Genomic DNA, 19,925 nt, shown 5'->3' with positions numbered 1-19,925 from the left:
TGTGAAACTTAAGTTGCTGATGAAATACTGGTGTCTGCTCTTGTCAGAGTCATCTGTGGGTTTGTACTCGAAAGACTGACGCAGGTTTGAACTTGCTTTAGCTTGACAGAGATGTGATATGTGAATAAAGAGTTGATGATCTTGAAAACACTCTAAGGACTGACTTATAACCGTCAGCAAGCAGCAATGGACCATCATCTGCCTGTGTATTTGCAACATAACTGCAGGGCTGTCACGCAAGCCATCAACATGCCAAATCGGCTCGAACAAGGAAATAACCTCAGGAAAGGAAACACTGGATTTACAGGATGAAATGCACCAGCGCCAGGAGTACAAGTCTGTGTAAATTCGGCTATTTCTTAGTTGGTTTTGGAATATTTTGAGTGTAAAAGTACGCCTCCCCACCACCAATCTGTCCTGTCTGCAGGGCAGAGAAGGAACACTGACTGCAGCCTCCAGCAGCAGAGGATATTCGATTTGCCATGCAGGGAGCGCTTCCAGGTCACACAGCATTTATTTTTCAGCTCCACCCTGCAAGATTCTCACCCCGTCTCCTGAAGGCCTTACAAGTTGTTTCATTTCCAAGTCAGTTTGAATGTGTGCGTGTGCGAGAGAGAGAGAGAGATACTATTTCTTACAAAGACCCTCTCACATACGGTCTGTCTTCTCAGTGGGGGTGGACTCAGCTTTGAAAGATGTCGGTCTGAACTCTGTGTGCATGTGTGTGTGTGTGTGTGTGTGTGTCTATTAGCCTTTAATATGAGTATAAAACTGAGCCAGGGACATGGTTTGGCTGTCCCAAAGGTCCAAACGTTCTCCAGCACACACATGCAGCCAAAATTCTTGGGGTTGTAAAGATCCTAGACACAGACATATCATAAATCTATCAGCATCCCTTTTTTACTCTCAGGGAGCGACACAAAAGAAAGCGAGACAGAGAACAAAGACGGAAGGGAAGAAAGAGCTAGCTACAAATTGTCTGGTCAATTAAAGGTCATGGCTAAAGTTACCACCTTAAATTGTGTGTGTATGTGCACGTACTAGGAATTCATAAGAATATAAAACTACACCAGGGATCCTTTTTTTGGCTGTGCCAAAAGGCCAAAAATCTCAATCACACAAACAAGACAGACAGAGGGACAAGGTTAACGTTGCATCCCTAAATGTGTGTCTGCGTGTGTGTGTGTGTGTGTGTGTGTGTGTGTGTTTGTACAGCTATCTTTGTGAGGACAAGCAAGGGTTTTTAACCTTTGGAGTGAGGACCATTTTGCAAAGTGAGGACATTTAGGCCGGTCCTCACTTTATTTTCACTGTAATGGCCTCCAGAGTCTGTTTATATGCTTCTCTCAAAGTTTCAGAGAGGTCCTCAAAAAGATGCCAAAATCGAAAATGTGTGTGGATTTTCGGTGTGTGTACGTACTCTGAATACACACACTTTTTGCTCTCTATCGCCCTCTATTGACATAACCGATTTATTGCACAGGAGCAACTTTAACTAGAGAAAGACATGTCTCATGGTTTTTTAGGTAAAATAAAATACATATTATGAAATTTCATTTTGTTTTATTTTACTATCCCTTAGTTTTTAAATATTTAACAAGGTTATAATGTGTTTAACTCACTTATAACATTAAACTACTGTTTAATAGTAACATTAAACTGTAGAAGGATTTTCAGACTGCATGAGATCTATACAACGAACTAGACTTGGTTGAAGCTTCAACCAAGTCCAGTTGCCCTTCATTTTAACCTTCGTTGGATAACTATGACCTGGATGACTGAGAATCTTCATAGACATCTGCATGAGATCTACTTTAAATATAAAATGCTCAATTTTTAAATTCCAAATTGATTTCCTCTTTGTGTATTGCCCATTAGTGAGAAATGTCTGTTATAAAGACATCATCACTTTTTTGCTGTAAGATGTTTCTTCCAATGCAGCAGCTTGTTATATAAATTTCACTTTTTATTGTAAGCCAGTCAGATGTGTATTGAGTTGAAACACATTTGTGACATGTCCCTGCTGAGTTGTAAGTTGCAAAAAATCCTGGTGATTTTGATACCCTCAGAGGATAATATTTTTTTGCATATTTCTACTCCTAGTAAGTACTTATTTGTTATCAAAATGTAAGTAATTTGTGTTTTGAGTAAGATATATGTTATAGAATATCAATTGAATTAAAATATTGTTTCTTTTTAAATAAAAATATGAGTTTAAGCATGACACCTGCATCATCAATGCAGTAGCTGTATATTATGGTTCATTGCTGCAACACATCCTCATACCTAAATGACAAAATAGGTTTATTGTCAAGTGTCCCAAAATTACATACTGTATATGGCTGTTGGAAAGTCAAACGACACATTTGACTGTAACCCACAACAATACACATGCACATTTCCAGTATCAGCACAGAGAGGCTGCTGATCGGCCGGTGTCGTGCCAAGGTAGGTACCACAGATAGAAGGCGTTCCCCCGACAGTTGGAGCGCATGCATTCAGCTGTGAAGGAACTTCGAGTTCAACAAAGTAACTGATAAATATAACATGTAGATTGTTTATTTATCCTTTTAGTATTGTTGTTTTATCAAAAAGGTTTTGCAAAGCAAGCTAATGCATGGCTTCCAGATTTACATTTACATTATGTTGAACTTTATATTTATCTTATAGCAAAATTTTTTTGCAATAGTCTGACAATGATAAAACTGACCACGGATTTAATCACTTGCTCATCATCCATGTTACTGTTTGGAAGCTAGAACTAGACCCTAAAATGTGACACTGTAAAATCAAAATAACTGGAATCAGATTAACATCTGTGCATTATAGAGGGCGGATACGTTTTATGGCAGAATGCATGTCCAGCCTGGAAGGACCAGTACTGTAATCGCTTTGTGTGTATGAAAATTTATTTGCAATGCAATATTAAATGATTACGATACTAATCCCCTTCCCCTTTAAGGAGGGGGATTCTGAATAGTTTCCAATAATATCTAAAGGCTATCATTTGCAATGGAAACGTGGATTACAAGGACAAAATATTGTCTACAATGCTGCATTCATGTGTTTGCTGATCAACTAATTATTACTGTGATCTTGATTTTACAGTGTTGACTCCGTAGCTATTGGTAGGAGCATCTTCCTTAGAAAAGATTCATAAGGTCATAATGTGACTCATTGCCTTTACTGTACGCATACCGATCATGCTTACTGTCGCGCAAAGTATAGATAAACGTGGTCATTAGACATTTTTATTGTTTTTATTGTGGGCCTACAAAACCTCTGAGGCTCAGGCCTAACTGCAGGTTAATGCAGGCCTGCAAACAGTAACATGGATGACCAAGTGATCGACTCCATGGTCAGTTATAACATCGTCAGACTATACACTGAATTTATTTTTATACTTTTAAGTATTATTACTGTATTTTTAACTGTTTCCAACTGTATAAGCGGTGGACAGTATGTTACTGTAGATTTTCAATGCATTCTGGGAAAATATTACTCTAAATCTAAATACAGTAATATTAACAGACCGCGAAAACCACCACAAACCTCCATTTTGAAATGAAGGACTGTCATCGATTCGAGAATGTTTAGTTTGACACCAGATCTCAATTTTCCTTGCAGCTTTGACATTAGACTGTTCAGGACTGGACTGGATGCAATACGTTAGCGCTGATATTTTATGTGACATTTTACACAGACTCTTCAGTTGTAGCTCTGAATGTGGTGAGTGCAGTTCACTTGTATAAGACCAAATTTAACGTTACAAGAGGCTGTTGAGGGATTGCTGTGTCTGTCTGCTGACCCGGCAGCTGCTTCATAATTAATATCTGATAAGTGGTGAATCTTGAAACAAAAATTGCAGTAACATAACGTTAAGTTAATTGAACTTTCTATTTTATTTAATGGAGCTGTAAGTTTGGGTGTGGAATTAATGTTAACATTAAAGGGGCATTATGGAATTTCCAGCGGCCACTCATGTTGCGGTTTTAAGATTGCAACCAGGCGTGCGCTCGTACACGTGCTCGCTTGAACTCATGAGCGAATAGAATCCAAAACACAAATCACTTTCATAGAGAGATCTCGCAATAAACACAGAAACACCTCACCTAACCTTATCCCCAACCAGGTTATTACTAGTCTATATGGCCAGTTATAGCTTCTCCAAAGAAGTAAGTATTTTCAGAGAAATCCATTTATACATTGATTGCTGACTGCCTACAACATTGTTAGACTCTCAACTTTAAAACAGATCTATTTATATGTATTAATATATACACACCTTGAGAAAAACACCACCTACTTCAGAATCCTGATTGTGGATTTCAGCTCAGCGTACAACACAATGTCCCTTAAGAAAATGATCAGCAAATTCAGCACTCTGGGTTTAAATACAACACTCTGCAACTGGATAGTGGACTTCTCACGAACGGGCCCCAGTCAGTTCGGATTGGCGGACTCACCTCCACAACTCTAGTGCTCAACACGGGAGCCCCCCAGGGCTGTGTGCTCAACCCCCTCCTGTTCACGCTGTACACCCACGACTGCATCCCCCGACATGGATGAGACTTCATATGGGGAGGAAATTCATAATCTTGTAGAGTGGTGCTCAGAGAACAACCTACCGCTCAACGTCAGCAAAACCAAGGAGCTGCTCATTGATTTTAGGAAGAAGGAGATAAAGACACACACTCCTGTCGGCATCAGTAGAGCTGAGGTGGAGCAGGTGAATAGTTTCAAGATCCTGGGAATCGGCATCACAGAGAACCTGACATGGTCGTCTCACATCTCCACGCTGGTGAAGAAAGCTAAGATACGACTGGATTTCTTGAGGAAGCTTAAGAAGACCAAATTCCCACGCCAAGTCCTTGTCAGCTTTTACAGGGGAGCAACAGAATGCATCCAGACTGGAAACGTCACTAACATGGGATGTGCACAGCCCAGGACCGGAGAGTTCTGCAGCGGGTGATTAAAACACTCAGAAGATCAACAGAAGATCATTGGTACCCATCTCCCGAGCATCAGTGATATCAGTGAGGTGAGGTGCCTGCAGAGCCCAAAGGATACTAAAGGACAGTTCCCACCTAGCCACAGCCTGTTCACCCTGCTGCCTTCTGGGAAGAGATATAGAAGTTTCTGCTGCTGCACCACCAGATTGCAGAGCAGCTTTCCCCCCCAAACTATCAGACTCTTAAACTCTAGTTCATCCTCAGCACTGCTCCAGTGATGATAGTTTATTTCTGTTGCCATTTTTATAATTAATTGTTTCCTGTCTGCTATGTAGCAGAAGGGAGTTATAAAACTCAATTTCACTCTACAACTTGTTATATTGTGAAAATAAAACCTACCTACCTACCTAAATGTTTGCTTTACTGAGAGAAAAAATGTGGTTTCTTGTTTATACATTCTTGATTCAATAACACATAATGTTAGCCTACAGAAGGCAGAAGCCATATGTTAGCTTGCTTTGCAAAACCTTGTTGATAAAACAACAATACTGAAAGGATAGATTAAACAATCCACGTTATATTTTTCATCTACTTTGGTGAACTCGAAGCTCCGCTGTCACCACTGAATGCTTACACTCCCGCAGGCAGGAAATACTTCCTTTCAGTGGTAACTAACGTTAACTTTGCACAACATCTGTCAGCTACTGAACCCAGTAGGTTATAGACAGTACCTGGCACACAGGTAATACATGTGCTGAAACTAAACAACAGTGACACAATAAACAATATGTGCATATATTGGTGCATTGTTGGGCGGCACGGTGGGCCAGTGGATAGCACTGATCTCACCCCGGTTGCAGCACTGAAAAACAAATGTGAACTAATAAAGCTGACTCTGCGCGAATTAACCCAGCAGATGCGACACCGGCTTACACAGGGATAGTAATAAAGTCAGTCTTGCGCAGAGGTGGACGGCCCCGCCTCACTGTCGTGTCAAATGAGAGGATGAAGAGGGACTATCCTTCTAGGCACGAGAAGAGAAAGAAGCTCAGTGAGAGTGAAGTGCAGGAACAGCAGGCAGGTAAACTTGTGTTCGCTCCTCTCAGAGTCTGATGTCAGCAGGTAACAGTAACAGTAGCCTAATGTTCAGTTAATGTGTAGCTGCTGTGAATTTCTGTCTGTCTGTCCTGCTAACCAGCTGAGAAGCGCAGCTCTTGTCTGTCGTGTCTTGGTTTCTTGCCAGACTGTGACAGAACAATGTTGAGTAAAAATACAACTATTTATTATGTTTGATAGATGCAGACGGGCCACAGTGTTTATAAACTGCAGCTCGGAAAAGATGACCGCATTGCACGTGGAAATGCGTTCATATTCACGGCCTAAAAAATTTTATTCACGCATTCCAGCAATAAACATCTGTGAACCAGTCCAGACAGGATGTGAGGGCACTCCTCATACATCATTTTAAAACAAGACAGTGAAGTTTATTTCCAACTCTGGACTAATGCAAGATGGGAAGCAGTGGATTTGCATTACATTGACAAGGGCTTTGCTTAAGTTTGTCAGTGGAGTAAATTTGGGATCATCAGCCAGTACAAGAACAGACTCCAGCCAGTCAGCCCAGCTGATCCACATCCGGCCTCAGTCAGTGCGAGCACAGACCCGGTCCGGACGTCTTTAGCGGGTCCCACAGACCCAGGTGAAACACAGGCAGCCTCAGCCAGTACCAGCGCAGCCAGAGATGAACAGCCAGCATCAGACCCTAACGGAACAGTTGCTGCTTCACCAAATGACCCGGCAGACTGGCCCCCGGTCTTAACAGACTTCATGAGGACTGAGTTAGTGCCCAGAGGTCTGTTCAAATCAGCTCTGGACTTTTCTAGAAGAGGTTTCTATTCAGGCTAATTAAAGAGGGAGGACTGTAGTGAGAGCATTGTTGTGTCAGGTGTGACTGTGCAGCAGCTCTGTTTTTGTCTGTGGCCGAGTGCTAACGTAGCTGCTAGAGCTTTGCAATATAAACATGTGAAAACTGAAGCCAACCTCGCTCTGTGTGGGACTGTGAGTTGCACTTTATCAGAGGTGCAGACGTTAACATGTGGATTTTTGATGAGATTGTGAATTGAGAAGTGTTTCAGTTAGTTTTGACCTCCTTGTCCAACACAACCCGTGCACATGCCCAAAGTCCAAAATGAGGTCGGTCTGAAGGGGGAAACTACTACAAGAGCAGAACACAGGCTAATCCTCCCACAGTATAGGAAATATCCACTTGTACTCTTCCTTATTGTGATTCACTGTAACTTATAATGCTGTCTGGAGTGAATTTAAAAATAAATACTGTGTATAGATTTTGATGTGTAGTACTTTTGATTACTTAAGTATATTTTAAAACCAGGTACTTTTTTACTTTTACTTGAGTAACTTTTTTATGTGGTATCTGCATTTTTACTTAAGTAGGAAAATCGAGTACTTCTTCCACCACTGTATTTACAGCAATAAGCCAAAATATTACATTCAGGCATCATGCCCACAACATGGGACTTACATAAGTTTGCATTAAGTTAGTCAACTCTTATAATTTCACAGCACAAACGCCCACTTGCTCATCACTCTCTCAAGATAATTAATCAACATCCAACACTACGGAATAACGTTAATAAAAACACATGCTTACCTTTCTGTTAATTAAACATCTATATAGCCTCAGCATCCTCTCCCCTGCTTCTTGTTCTGGCAGCTCCGTGTCCATTTAAATAAAGCACTTTTAAATCATCTATTAACTTTCTCCTCCACCAGTATCTCTCCCTGATTTAAAGTTCTGTCCATCATCCTGTCCGGTCCTCACGCTGCTCACGTCTGCTTGCAGGTGCAGCTGCGCGTTAGCATCGCTGCTAACGTAACTTTAACCTTCACTAGCTTTGCTTTGCTCCGAATTTGATTGTTTTATGGCGATTTAATAAGTTAATAAGCTCATGTGCACAAAACGCCAAAGCTTCAATTGATTAACGTATCTCTCTCTCCCCCCTCTCGCTCCCCCTCCCTCTCTCGGTCCACGTAAGTGGACTGGGCGCGTTCCATTTCTGTTTGGGCCGTCTGCCGTAAGATGGCTTGATTCCATTTCAAATTTCTGCCAGTCGGCCGTGAAATGAATCCAAAGGCCACTATTTCTGTTGAGAAAGGGTGTTTTACAGCCTGTGATTGTAAAATATGATGGTGCTCATTTAATTGTATATTTCTAACAATATCTGGCTGAGGATATTTACTTATAAAATCACTTTTGCTAAGAGAAGGGGTCATCAAACTGGACTTTTATTCCCTTATGTAATCCCTGCACTTGTCACATATACCATATATATATATATATATATACATATATATCACATATCATCAGAATGGGCTTTTTATTGTGCATTCAGCCCCCACGTCACATTTCATTTCTTATCTTTATATATTTTCTACACATAATTTATTTGTCCATAGCAAATCCTATAATTAATTTGTAATGTCAATATTTCATTTCTGTTTTATTTCCCATTTAAAAATAATTTATTCTGTATCTCATTGTTATTACCTTTTATTATTTTTATTATTCTGTGTTATGCTTACTCTAGCTAACAGAACAGATTATAATTGTCATGCTGATATAAAATCTTAAAACCAAGAATAAATACATTTACAAACCCATCTTCAGGGTTGTGTAATAGTAGTCTATGCAGTATTGGATGACCTGTAAATAAGAATGAGTTGGTCTTTTTAGCCATAACCCAAGCACTTCAGGCCTTCTTTCAAGCCTCAGATTCGTGCATCTATCAGACCTGTTTTTTTGCTGAGCTATTGAGCTAGGCTAATGAATTCTGATCTGTGAAACCTAAATGTCTCTTAAGGAAAAATGTAATGAAGCCAAGATCTATCTAAAGCAAGTAATCCCAGGGTAAGAGAAGAACAGCAGAAAATAAATCTAAAATTGAGAGTTGTCTGTAGAGACCAGCAAAAAAAAGAGTCAACTGTAAAGTAATAATTTGATCTGTGATCTTTTTTATGGTAACCAGACACAGCTTGGTGACAGCTTACATAGGGAGCTAGGAGAGGAGGGGAAAGTTTATTTTCAGGAACATGATTTGAAAAATTTGACCTAAATGATTTATGAATTTAGTTTTTCCAACACACAGACTACTTTGTGTTAATTCACCTCAGCTGTCTCCACACTGGCCCTGCTCACAATATTTACACATGTGGTTACAGCACTGTGACCTGAGAGGGAACATGAAAACTTAAATATACATGCTTTTGGAGGACAGTGCTTGGACAGATATTGCTACTGTGTTTAACAAATAAATGTTGTTTCTTGTAACCTCTTATTCATTAAAACACACACATACAATAGATGGTGAAAGCGTGCACAGCTTTAGTTGCCTCAGCAGCTACAGGGCAGGGATACAGTAGGCCCAGAGGGTGTGATGTTCAGGGAGCCACTGGAGTGAGCGGCAGCTCCACCTGTATTTGGACAGATCTAACTTTGGCAGCACTTTGGACAGCTGGTCACCAACCTGTTTGACTCCAAGGAGAATCCTCAGTGTCCTGTCTGGTGTTCCTGGCTATGCTACTGAATGGGACAAGATAGAAGACCTCAGCCTGTCAAATACTATGGTAGTCACTGAGCAGCCTCCACAGCCACATCACGCAGCTCGGTCACACGGACATGACCTCTCTCCTGGGCCCTCTTTGCTCTCCTAGTTCCTCAGTGGTACCTGTAGCTGGTCTTAGAGACTCTGTGCCTACACAATAACTCACCAAAGGAAAATTATGGCCTGCATACTAATGACTAATGACACTAAGGATTGCCTTCGTTCCTTAAAAATGGTTTTAGAGAGCAGGGAGAGTTTTACAACAATCATTTTTGGAGAAAATCTTTACTATGATCCAGGATCATGTCCTGTTTTACATAAGATATAAAAACATGTCAGTCACTGAAATGGCAGCTCAGGTACATTTATAATGGCACCCACCTCCACCCTCCCAACCAAAATGATTCACATTTGTTACTTTGTAGATTATTTGATTACATTGCAGGTGCTTGCACAGAGAAAAGCAAAATCCAAGAAGAGATATAGGTGTTTCTTTAATTTCTCCTCAATAGAAAATATTTACTTTTATACTAAGGTGAGACCAAAGGATTTTTTCTCCTACGTCTTAAATTCAACTCAGGAGAAACAACCACATATCATCTCATTTATATCTTCCTCAATCAAAACAAGAGATCTCTAACTGATCTTGAATAAGTCTAATTTAATTTAAGTACCCTGAACATTGCACCATATGAGACCAGAGAAAGAGCCAAAGAAACCTCACATATGATTCCTGTAAATGTTAAGTATTTTCATTTTAGGGGCTTTATACTTTTGCTCCCCTACATTTTTAAATCCTGTATTGTATTTATTGCTGTTTATCTGAACCCTATAAAGTTACTGAGATGAAGAAAAATAATTATTTGTCAATGAAAATATTGCACAACTTTGTTACAGCCAGCATAACTGGAACACCAACCACTGATGTTTGGAGATTAATTCATTAAGGACAGAATGCATGCATGAACTGAGGTACTACAATGTCATACAGAATGAGCACTTTTACTTTTGATACTTAAGTATATTCACTATGACTATGGAATACTTTTATACCTTTTTGAGGACTTGTGATAAATATCTATTTCTACTTTTCTTGAGTAAGGGACCATTGTACTATATTTAAAGTAACTATCAGCTGGATGGTGCACTGGAAAAGTTGTTGCACTTAAAACAGAAGGTACAGTATTCAAAATGTGCTCAGGGCATCCTTTTTTATCTCCTGAGGACAAAAAAGAGCCATTAATAAGACTGAGCAAAGCATCTCCCTCAAGTCTCTTCCTATGATGTCTTAGCCAGAACCTGGGCAAATGTGGAGGGAACACAGACAGTTCTCCTGACAGTGTTGAGGTCCCCCTTAAACCTCCGCTGCCCCATATACAAATACACACAAAGTGGCCTGTACAGTTCCACAGATTCAAGACTCTCTAAAACCACCATTTTTCTTTATACGTCTAAAATTGTATAGATTTTGTTACTAGCTGCATTTCAGATTTAGATGAATAAAATACAGTCAACAATTAAATTACGGTGTTTGCTTATGGTACTTTTATACTTTTAGTTAAGTAAAATTTTAAATATATGAAATTTTACTTCTAACAGTATGTAAAGCCTGGTGTTTCTACTGTCACTGATAAATGTGTTTCTTGCTTTATTTTAAACACTGTAGCCTGTAACACAGGCCTCTGTGTCAGAGCTGAGAAGTGGAGAATATTGTGGTGACTTTGCAGCCTCTCGGCTCAGGCTTAATTAATGGGCCATCAGCGGAGGGACACGCCCCCCTGCACCTGGAACTTTCCCCCCTCCCCCAACCTTTCAGCAGCGCAGCAGAGAGGAGCAGAAGAAAACAGAGCGTGGCCGGAGTTTGGAGAGATTTGTTAGCAGGAGTTTGGAGAGATTTGTTTGAAAAATTTAAAGACGAAGACTTCATCTTAACCGACGCAAGAGGCAATTTCAGAGCAGGTAAGATTTATAGATATTTCTGCTTCTTGTCAAATGATGTTAATGTGCAATATTATTTTGAATGGAAGAAAACAGCAAGCTCTAACTTTAATTGAGTGGCTCCAGAACCGCTCCAGTCAGATCTCCAGCACACAATTGATAGGTACATGGTTTAACATGATGGCAGAAGTGCATATTTAATGGATTTAGTGCAGATGCAACAGAATAGTGCTGTTAAATTGTAAATATTTTTTTCTGTGTAAATAACAATACACTTATAGGCTACTGTGCATGAGGCCGTATTTGCTTTGCGACAAATCCCAGTCTGTTTTTTCTGCTGCCACAGCTGCTTTTAACTCCCCTGTTACTGTCAGTAACAATTCCACCTCGTGTTAGATCCATGCAGAACTATCTCTGGTGTGGTTTTTAGTCTGTAGTAGTACCTTCTTCTTTTAACAAATCTTCTACTAATGCGAAGTAGACAATGTGCTTCCTGTTTATACCGGCACGCGCATGCTCAGTGTAGGCTATGTGGACGGCCACTTCACGTATTCAGAGACAGAGATCCATTCTGTTATGCAGATAAAATGCTGCTGGGGACGGAGATCGTTTTTGGTTTAAATCTCCTTTTAAACAGAAACGTAGTAGTGCGGATGTGGCCCAAGACAGGTGAGCCAACATTACACCTGAGAGAGGACACTGAAGTAGATGTAACACAGTCTCTTTTATTATTATTTTGATCCCAAAGCAGCTCTGTTCTCATGGCTTATTGTGTGAAAATTAAATATTTATCAGCTACTACTTGATTGATTTAGTACCCTTTCCTATTGCCTGTCTCACTCCCACCTCTGTGACTGTCTGTTTAGTTAGTGGAGGGAAAGCTTCTGACAGGGAGAGCTGAATAACAGTTGCCACCATAAAAAGAAGAAAACGTGATGTTTCCTGACAACAGTTTGTTTATAAAATTAGGTAAAATCTGCCCGCAGCCTGCAACGGATTTTCAAAAAGTAACACTTACTTTATAAAGTACACCTGTAAAGTCTTATACAATCCATTACAACAGTGCTGCCACAAAGTCTACTTTAATGATGCCTTTAATCAGTTTTCTTTTTTGACACAGTCATATAGGTGTTAAGTGAATTAAATTTTTTAGCACTGAGGTCATAGTTGGTGAAAATGTTGTACTGGACTACATCATATTCAGATGTGTTTAATATTCCGCCCTACTCATATATATAAACAGGGAGAGCAAAATCACCTTTCAGTGTAACAACACCTTGAACTATAGGCTTAGTAATAAACAGAACTGAATTTACACATTCCTGACAAAATGGTCAGAAACTGAACCTGTTGTACAGAATTGCAGTAGATTGTACAGGTGTCCTGAATAGTCGCTACTGAGTATAAAGCAGTATCTGGAAACAAAGCACAAATGGCACATTGTCTCACTGGAGACTTGAGACGTAACCTCGTATTTATGACAGGGTGTCCAATTCACTTAAAACATGTGTTTATTCTCTCTCTCTCACTGTGTAGAGAGATGTATTATATGATATGAAATGCAGCAGTACTGTATCACTTAATATTACTACTACACATTGTTATTTTTATATTTTGTTCAGAGTATAACATGACATCATTTTCATTATTCTCATTGGTGTTAGGTCCAGGAAGAGATCGCTATGAGTCAAACACAGGTATGTGCCTTTACAAACTCTTTACTCCATCCTGACACTGACTTCTTTCTTCACTGTAAAAGTAGTAGTAGTTGTGATTCAGCGTTAAAGCTGACATTTTTAAATGAAACAATATCAGCTGCAGACCGATAATATAAACAGGAATTTAGGGCTCGGGCAATTCGTCAACATAGTCGATCCAGTGTTGGCAGGATTCCCCCGGACAAGCTAAAGTTTGGAAGTATTTTAGACAGACAGTCTCTGTGATCTGAGAAAAGCTTCACTGCAGCACAACTGTCCACGAATACGTGAAGCAGCATGAACACGTGAGCGAAAGTATCCTGGAGCACTGACGGCAGCACCGCAAATCCTATTTACTTTCTGTCGCCACACGAGCATGGCACATCATCAGCACAAGGACACGTAGTATTTCTTAATCGCTTTCATGTTAAAAGTAATTTTTGCCCCGCTGCTGTCATTGTAGCATAACGTTACACCTCAAGACATCGAACGTTCGGCCGTTTCATATTTTCTGTTTTAATTAACGGCCACATATGAGCGAGAAAACAGCTGAAACTAACATTACAGACGATCTGTGACTGTCTGTACAGTCTGTGAATCCTTTCAATTGTTTTCTTTGCCCGACACTGATGCAGAAATACATTTGATTATCATACTGCAGTACTCAATATTGAAATTAATCCATGTCAAAAACATTAAAAGTTTTAAGTAAAGTAGCCTAATAATTAATGTCTGTTATTGTTGTTATCACAACACATCAATGGCGTGGAAATTTGATTCATTTTAAGATTTGCTGCTATTCTTATTTTATATATATATATATATATACACACACATTATTCTAATGTGCTTCATCAGGATGATTAAAATATAGATTTATTTATTAGGAATGTTTTTGATATTTATTTTGGATAAATTGGTATGTTAATCGAGTAATAGGCAACTTTTTTCCTTTTAGAATACAGAAAATTAGTCGTTAGATTAATTGGGTAATTGAAAAAATAATCGTTTGATTAATTGACTTGAAAAATAATCGTTACGTACAGCCCTAATCAGAAATTGAATATCTGCAGGCTTAGAAGTTGTGATTATTTTACAGTACTTAATCTTAACGCTGTTCCTGAACTTTAGCTGCCAGTAATCTTACTGCTAACATCAGGCGAGATGGATTTATATAGCCTGCAGTGGAAAAGCTACATTTTACAAGGGGTTGGGGTAAACAGCTGACTGAATGGGATATTGCTCAGCACTGGGGATGTAGCGATTGCTGGATTTCACTATTAACCGTGCTTTAAAACGTCACGGTTAATTAATCAGCGTTTCCCACACATAGGGTTTACTTGGGCGGGCCGTCCAGGTAGATTAACAGCTGCCCAAGTAAATTTGGCGACCCATTTTACAATTGTTTTAAAATAAGTAAGTAAAGGTAATACATAATAACTTAAATAATGTGGCAGGTTGTTGGGGAATTAAATATAATTGTGACACTTACAATCAATGCTGTCGCACTGAGATCGAGCTTTCAGTACAACATAAACAAACAAAGCAGGTGTAACCGACAGCACCGCTGCGCTATGAGGCCTATTTTCAATGGCTTGTGCCACGCCAAAGCTTGACGAGCTCGCACGCAAGCAGCAGTCAAATTAGCTGAACTTTTGCGCTGAACCCAGCTTCCACACAGTGCAAATCACTTCTTTTGTGAAAGGTTCTTTATGGAAGAACGTTGTCCTCTGCCGACCTTCAGTCACTGAACATTTAACATCCTGTTGCTTCCTCCTGTCTGTGCTGAGAAAATGTTGCAGGTGTAAAACACTAACAGAACATCAGGAGCTTATAAACTTCCAGAACTGTGGGCTACCAATTACCTGCATTTCAGTTATTAATAACGCTGCATGAGACATGTTCTCAATTTTCATCATTGAACATTCATCATCATTTTCACTAAAACTTATACATGTGGATGAGAGTTGATGACAACAGTTCAGTTTATTCCCCTCCCCAATAACAATTTCCCCTGGGAGATAAAGTTAATATCCTCTTATATTAATAATAATACTTAAATATTATAGTTTTATAATTGTTAATGTAATATTAAAAACCTACTTAAGTAATTACTAGTGTTGTTAAATTAATTAATGCATAATAATCATGATAATCTTGAAACCGTGATTATTCCTCTGACTATAATCGTACCAACAAAATCTGTAATCGTTGCATCCCTACTCAGCACAAGCCAGTCTCTCGTGTTTCAACAGTTTCATTTACCAGTCCTGACCAGCACGCACGCTGTCACCGTGTACACGGACTAAAACTTCTAGTGAAGTTATGGATGTTATATTATGACATGTTAGAACAGTTGCAACATTTTGGTACGTGTGCTTATTCACTTTCTCGCCAAGTGCTGGATGAGAAAAGTAAAGGACTGTCATGTCTATTCACTAAATATGGAGTTAGAGCCAGCAGCCAATTAGCTTTAGATAATATAGATTTATTTATATTTAGCATGCACACTAAAGTGATTTGATCTTCTCAATAAACCCTCAGAAAGAAAGACAATACATGTATTCCCCCAAAAAACTATTTCTTCAAGGTAAATTAACTTTTACGTTAATTGTCAGTTATTAACATAATTTATTTGTATTATTCAACACTATACTACTAAAATGACTATGTAAAAAAGCCTTTGTCCTGAGCATGAACTCAAATCAGTCCCTGCTCGTTCTGTTCTCTCAGACAAAAGTTGATGGCAGATTTCTTTTTTAAATGAAAGTAGAGTCCCAGGCAGAGACTGCAACTTTTTGGCCAATCCTGAGAGCAAGATGTCAGTGGGACTGCAGTCAGTTTGTTGCTGTGCCTTGTCAACTTGCAAAGTTGTAGATACCATGCAGTTCTTGCTGCGACAGTCGTAATGTGGGTAAAACGTTGAGAGTGGATGACAAGTAAACGACCTACTGAAAAATAAGTGGAGTCTGTTCAAAGATGTCAACAGTTTATTAGTCAAGATTCAATTCAGTTACATACTTGTCAGTTTGTGTACTTTGATTGTATTAATAAAGCAAATGGAAATAAGTGATTATTATATTGGTTTTAATGATTAGGTTGTTATGAATGTGGTCATTCATAAAGTAATTCTATGGAACAAAAATTTTATACCCACAAAGATACATTGGGAATTATTATTGTTATGTAATCATAGCACCCTAAATTGTGACAGATTTCCCAGCCCTATCATCAATAGGGATGCAACGATTACAGATTATTGTCAGAGAAATAATCACGGTTTCACGATTATGCATTAATTTTCACTAGTAATAACTTAAGTTGATTTTTAATATTAAATTACATTAACAATTGTGTTTCTATAATATGTAAGTATTATTACTATAAGAGGAATATTAACTTCATTTATTCCCCAGGGGAAACTGTTAATAAGAGGGAAATAAACTGAATTGTTGTCATCAACTCTCATCTAGACATCATTCATGCAGTGTTATTAATAACTGAAATGCAGGTAATTGGTAGCCTACAGTCCTGAAAGTCTAAAAGCTCCTGATGTTATGTAGTGTTTTACACCTGGCAACATTTTTTCAACACAGATGTAACGTTAAATGTTCAGTGACGGAAGGTATTGAAAGGACTATGTTCTTCCATAAAGAACCTTTCAGAAAAGAAGCGATTTGCGCTGGGTTCAGCACAAAAGTACTTCGACTGCGGCATGGCGTGCGGTGCGCGATCCTCTACACAGCAACAAAGTGCCCTAGCGCGGCGCAAGTCGCTGAAATAATGGGCCTCTTTCTGTGCGGTGGGTCTGAAAGGTTACATGCTGCTTTCTTTGTTTACGTTGTACTGAAAGCTCGACTCTCACCGCTACGGCATCGATTGTAAGTGACACGTTCAGGTTTAATTCCCTATACCAACTAAGGTGGGTCTCTGACATTGACAGCTTTGTGTTGGAGAGATTTGTGCAGCGCTGTTCATGAGAGACGGAGAGAGTGAGCGAGAGATGTTGCGCGAATATATACACTGTAGAAACAGTTACACCTTTAGAAGAGCAGTTGATATTCAGTCCTCGTATAATTATTAGTGTGCAATTATCTGATTAATCCTCTGTCAGTACCACAATTTCCACGGACGGTGTTTATACTGTATGTGCAGTCATTATTTAAAAAAGGCCTAACAAAATTAGCCGAGTGTTATATAAAAAAATCTAAACAACACTAACAAGTATGTGAAATATGTTTAACAAAAAGAAAATGAAGAAAGGAAAGAAAATGCTCGCAAAGGAGGTATTGGGTGTGTAATTGCTCTAGTTTTAGTATAGTGAAAATGGTGTAACTGATCCATACAGGCCAGTAACATTGGAAGGTCAAGACAAGTCATTTTAAAACTCCTTTTATTCACCGGCAGTCTTTGTACTCTGCAACTTGGTTTTTATTAGAGCACAGAGTAATAATAAATGACTGTTGCTGTTTTTCACAGGTGAAAGTCTCACTTTCACCTCCACCCCACACACAGTGAAGAGAGGAAGACCAGTGGATAATATGTTTTTGGCAGTAAGGATGCTGTCCATTTAAAACCTGAAACACTTTTCAACTCTCTAACAGTTAACAAATACAGAAGGATGCAGCCTTACCCACACTATATAGTATGAGGTGTTACTTTTTGTATGCTCTTGTTTTTCAGATGGAGGTTCTGACCCCTGCGCTGAGTTAGAGATAAGGAGAACTCACTGATGGTGAGTTAAATTGCTTTAATTATGAAATATACAAAAACTCCTGCCTTTGTTTCATACTTTAACTCAGTCAAAAGACAAGTAGAGTACTACTTTACTCTTACTGTAAGTGTATGTGTACTTTTGTTTGAGTGTTTGTTTGTAACTCTTTTCTAATTTATGATGGTCAGTGTTGCTAGTTATTACTCCTTTAAAGTATTACTTTACTTATTACTGGGTGGGCAATATTAGATTGTGGACGATTAAAATGTCTCCACGATCTATCTTTTCAGAGAGATCATTACTGTCGTGCTACAGATCACAATCTATTTAGTTCTGTCTGCGTCCTCTGCTGTCTACTAAGGCAACACAGTAACTGTTGGGCCTCATAAAATAACATTAAAGTTCCCCGTGTCCCCCAGCTACTCTGTCTCAACTCTCTGTGATTTACGGAGGTTGCTGATGAACAGATGTGTTACTTGTTGCTAAAGTAACTGCTAAGTGCCATTAAGTAGCTGCTGTGATCTTATAAGCTCAGTTAGCCTAGTGGTCGTAGCTGACTCAGCCCGGACTGGGAGCTCGCAGCACCTGGGAGTGTTTTGTGTTTAACGTTACACCTCTACTCAGGCACTGGAGGTTTTAGGCCTCAGCAAGCGGCGCTGGTTTGGGCACCAGAACAGGAGCCAAGCGTGCAACGACACCGCGCTCAGCAGCCTCCCAGTAAACACTGTATGAACGGGACCGAACACAGACTTTGGACAAGTTTGTGCAGCGGTGTTCACGAGAGAGAAAGAGAGCGCGAGCCAGGAGGTGCTGCACGAATATTTGCTCCTCAATACAGCTCCTCGGTCAAACATGATTTTAAATATGCCTAGTAAAAAATTTTTAAATTAATGTGGTGGTCAGCGTTGACAATTAACCAAATTATAGGCTAATTATGGGAAACACTGCTTTCACTACCACCCTGCCTTTGCCCCCAAACAAAGCATCTCTCCCGAGTTATTAACTAATATCGTATTCACAACAGCGAGTATGCTATGGTCTTTACATACGGTACCGCTGAGCTGCCGCACAGTCGTGGATTCATGTCAAGGATGGTGCGTTTAGTAACGAGTTTTTTAGAAAAGTAACTACACTTCACTTTACAATTACACTACTAGTTACAGGGAAAAGTAATATTATTACAGTAAAGCGTTACTGCCCAACACTGATGATGGTAAATATTAAATGTGTTTTTGTGACCTTTAACAATTAACCTTTTTTGTCCCATGGTAAGAGAGTTGCAATCATCTGTCAGTTCTTGGTTGTCACATTTAATTAAAGCACTTTTAAAAATCCATTATACCTGAGGTTTCATCGACTAATAGGAAATGATGTTTGTCTGTTCCTGTTGTAGATGAGACCCCCAGGCTTCCACAGAAGAACAAAGTCAAACATGAGAGAGCAAGAGAGCATGGAGTGAGGTAGAGAGAACTGCGATGTAGAGTGCCTGGAGAAAAGGCCTTGGCTCAAGGGTCATGGAAAGATGTCAAACTTGTGTACAACACAATTGTGACCCTTAGACAAAGCGGCGCTTCACGTATTCTTAAGTATTCAAAAGCCAAATGTTTTTGCCATTTACAGTCTCCTACTGAACTACTGATTGATAATAATCTGAAATTAATCTATCCTGGACCATATAGTGTCAGATGATGTACTGTAAAAAGGCAAGACTAGCCACAATAAGCTAGTGTTCAGCGTTCCTAAAACTCAAAACCAGTTGTAAAAAATTCAAAGGATTATTTTGTTTTCATTGTACTTGCAAGACAGTGTTCCTTGTTTTCAATTGATTGTCTGATAATATCAATTTTCTTCATTGGCCCTCACTTTAATTGGTGAATTAATAGTAGTTATGATACAGTACACTTTACTGTATTTTTGAGTTGTACAAGAGGCAATAGTTTGTTTCTGGAATAATTTATTTCTGTTTATGCTTAATAACAATGGATTTGGGGTGGTGATAGCG

At 39.2% G+C, this 19,925-nt stretch overlaps 1 protein-coding gene and 2 long non-coding RNA genes across 8 annotated transcripts in view; 1 reads left to right on the top strand and 2 right to left on the bottom strand.

Moving 5' to 3' along the window:
* tenm3 (teneurin transmembrane protein 3) overlaps positions 1-19,925 on the bottom strand; it is an 824,111-nt gene that overhangs the window by 122,927 nt on the left and 681,259 nt on the right. The gene's annotated exons all lie outside the window — the stretch shown is intronic.
* Positions 8,406-19,925, bottom strand: part of LOC119899834 — a 12,260-nt gene continuing 740 nt past the window's right edge. The window contains exon 2 of the long non-coding RNA XR_005443926.1: positions 8,406-9,443. This is a non-coding gene — a long non-coding RNA (uncharacterized LOC119899834). The remainder of the gene's footprint in view (positions 9,444-19,925) is intronic.
* LOC119899832 lies at positions 11,384-19,414 on the top strand. Its single transcript, XR_005443924.1, has 4 exons — positions 11,384-11,533; positions 13,177-13,209; positions 17,893-17,944; positions 19,317-19,414. It is a non-coding gene; the product is annotated as an uncharacterized LOC119899832 (long non-coding RNA).

This window comes from Micropterus salmoides, unplaced genomic scaffold (genome assembly GCF_014851395.1).
Source record: "Micropterus salmoides isolate LMB-PRFRI ecotype aquatic unplaced genomic scaffold, ASM1485139v1 Ms_hic_scaffold_12, whole genome shotgun sequence".
Lineage (NCBI taxonomy): Eukaryota > Metazoa > Chordata > Actinopteri > Centrarchiformes > Centrarchidae > Micropterus > Micropterus salmoides.
This window is presented reverse-complemented; position numbering and strand designations above follow the sequence as displayed.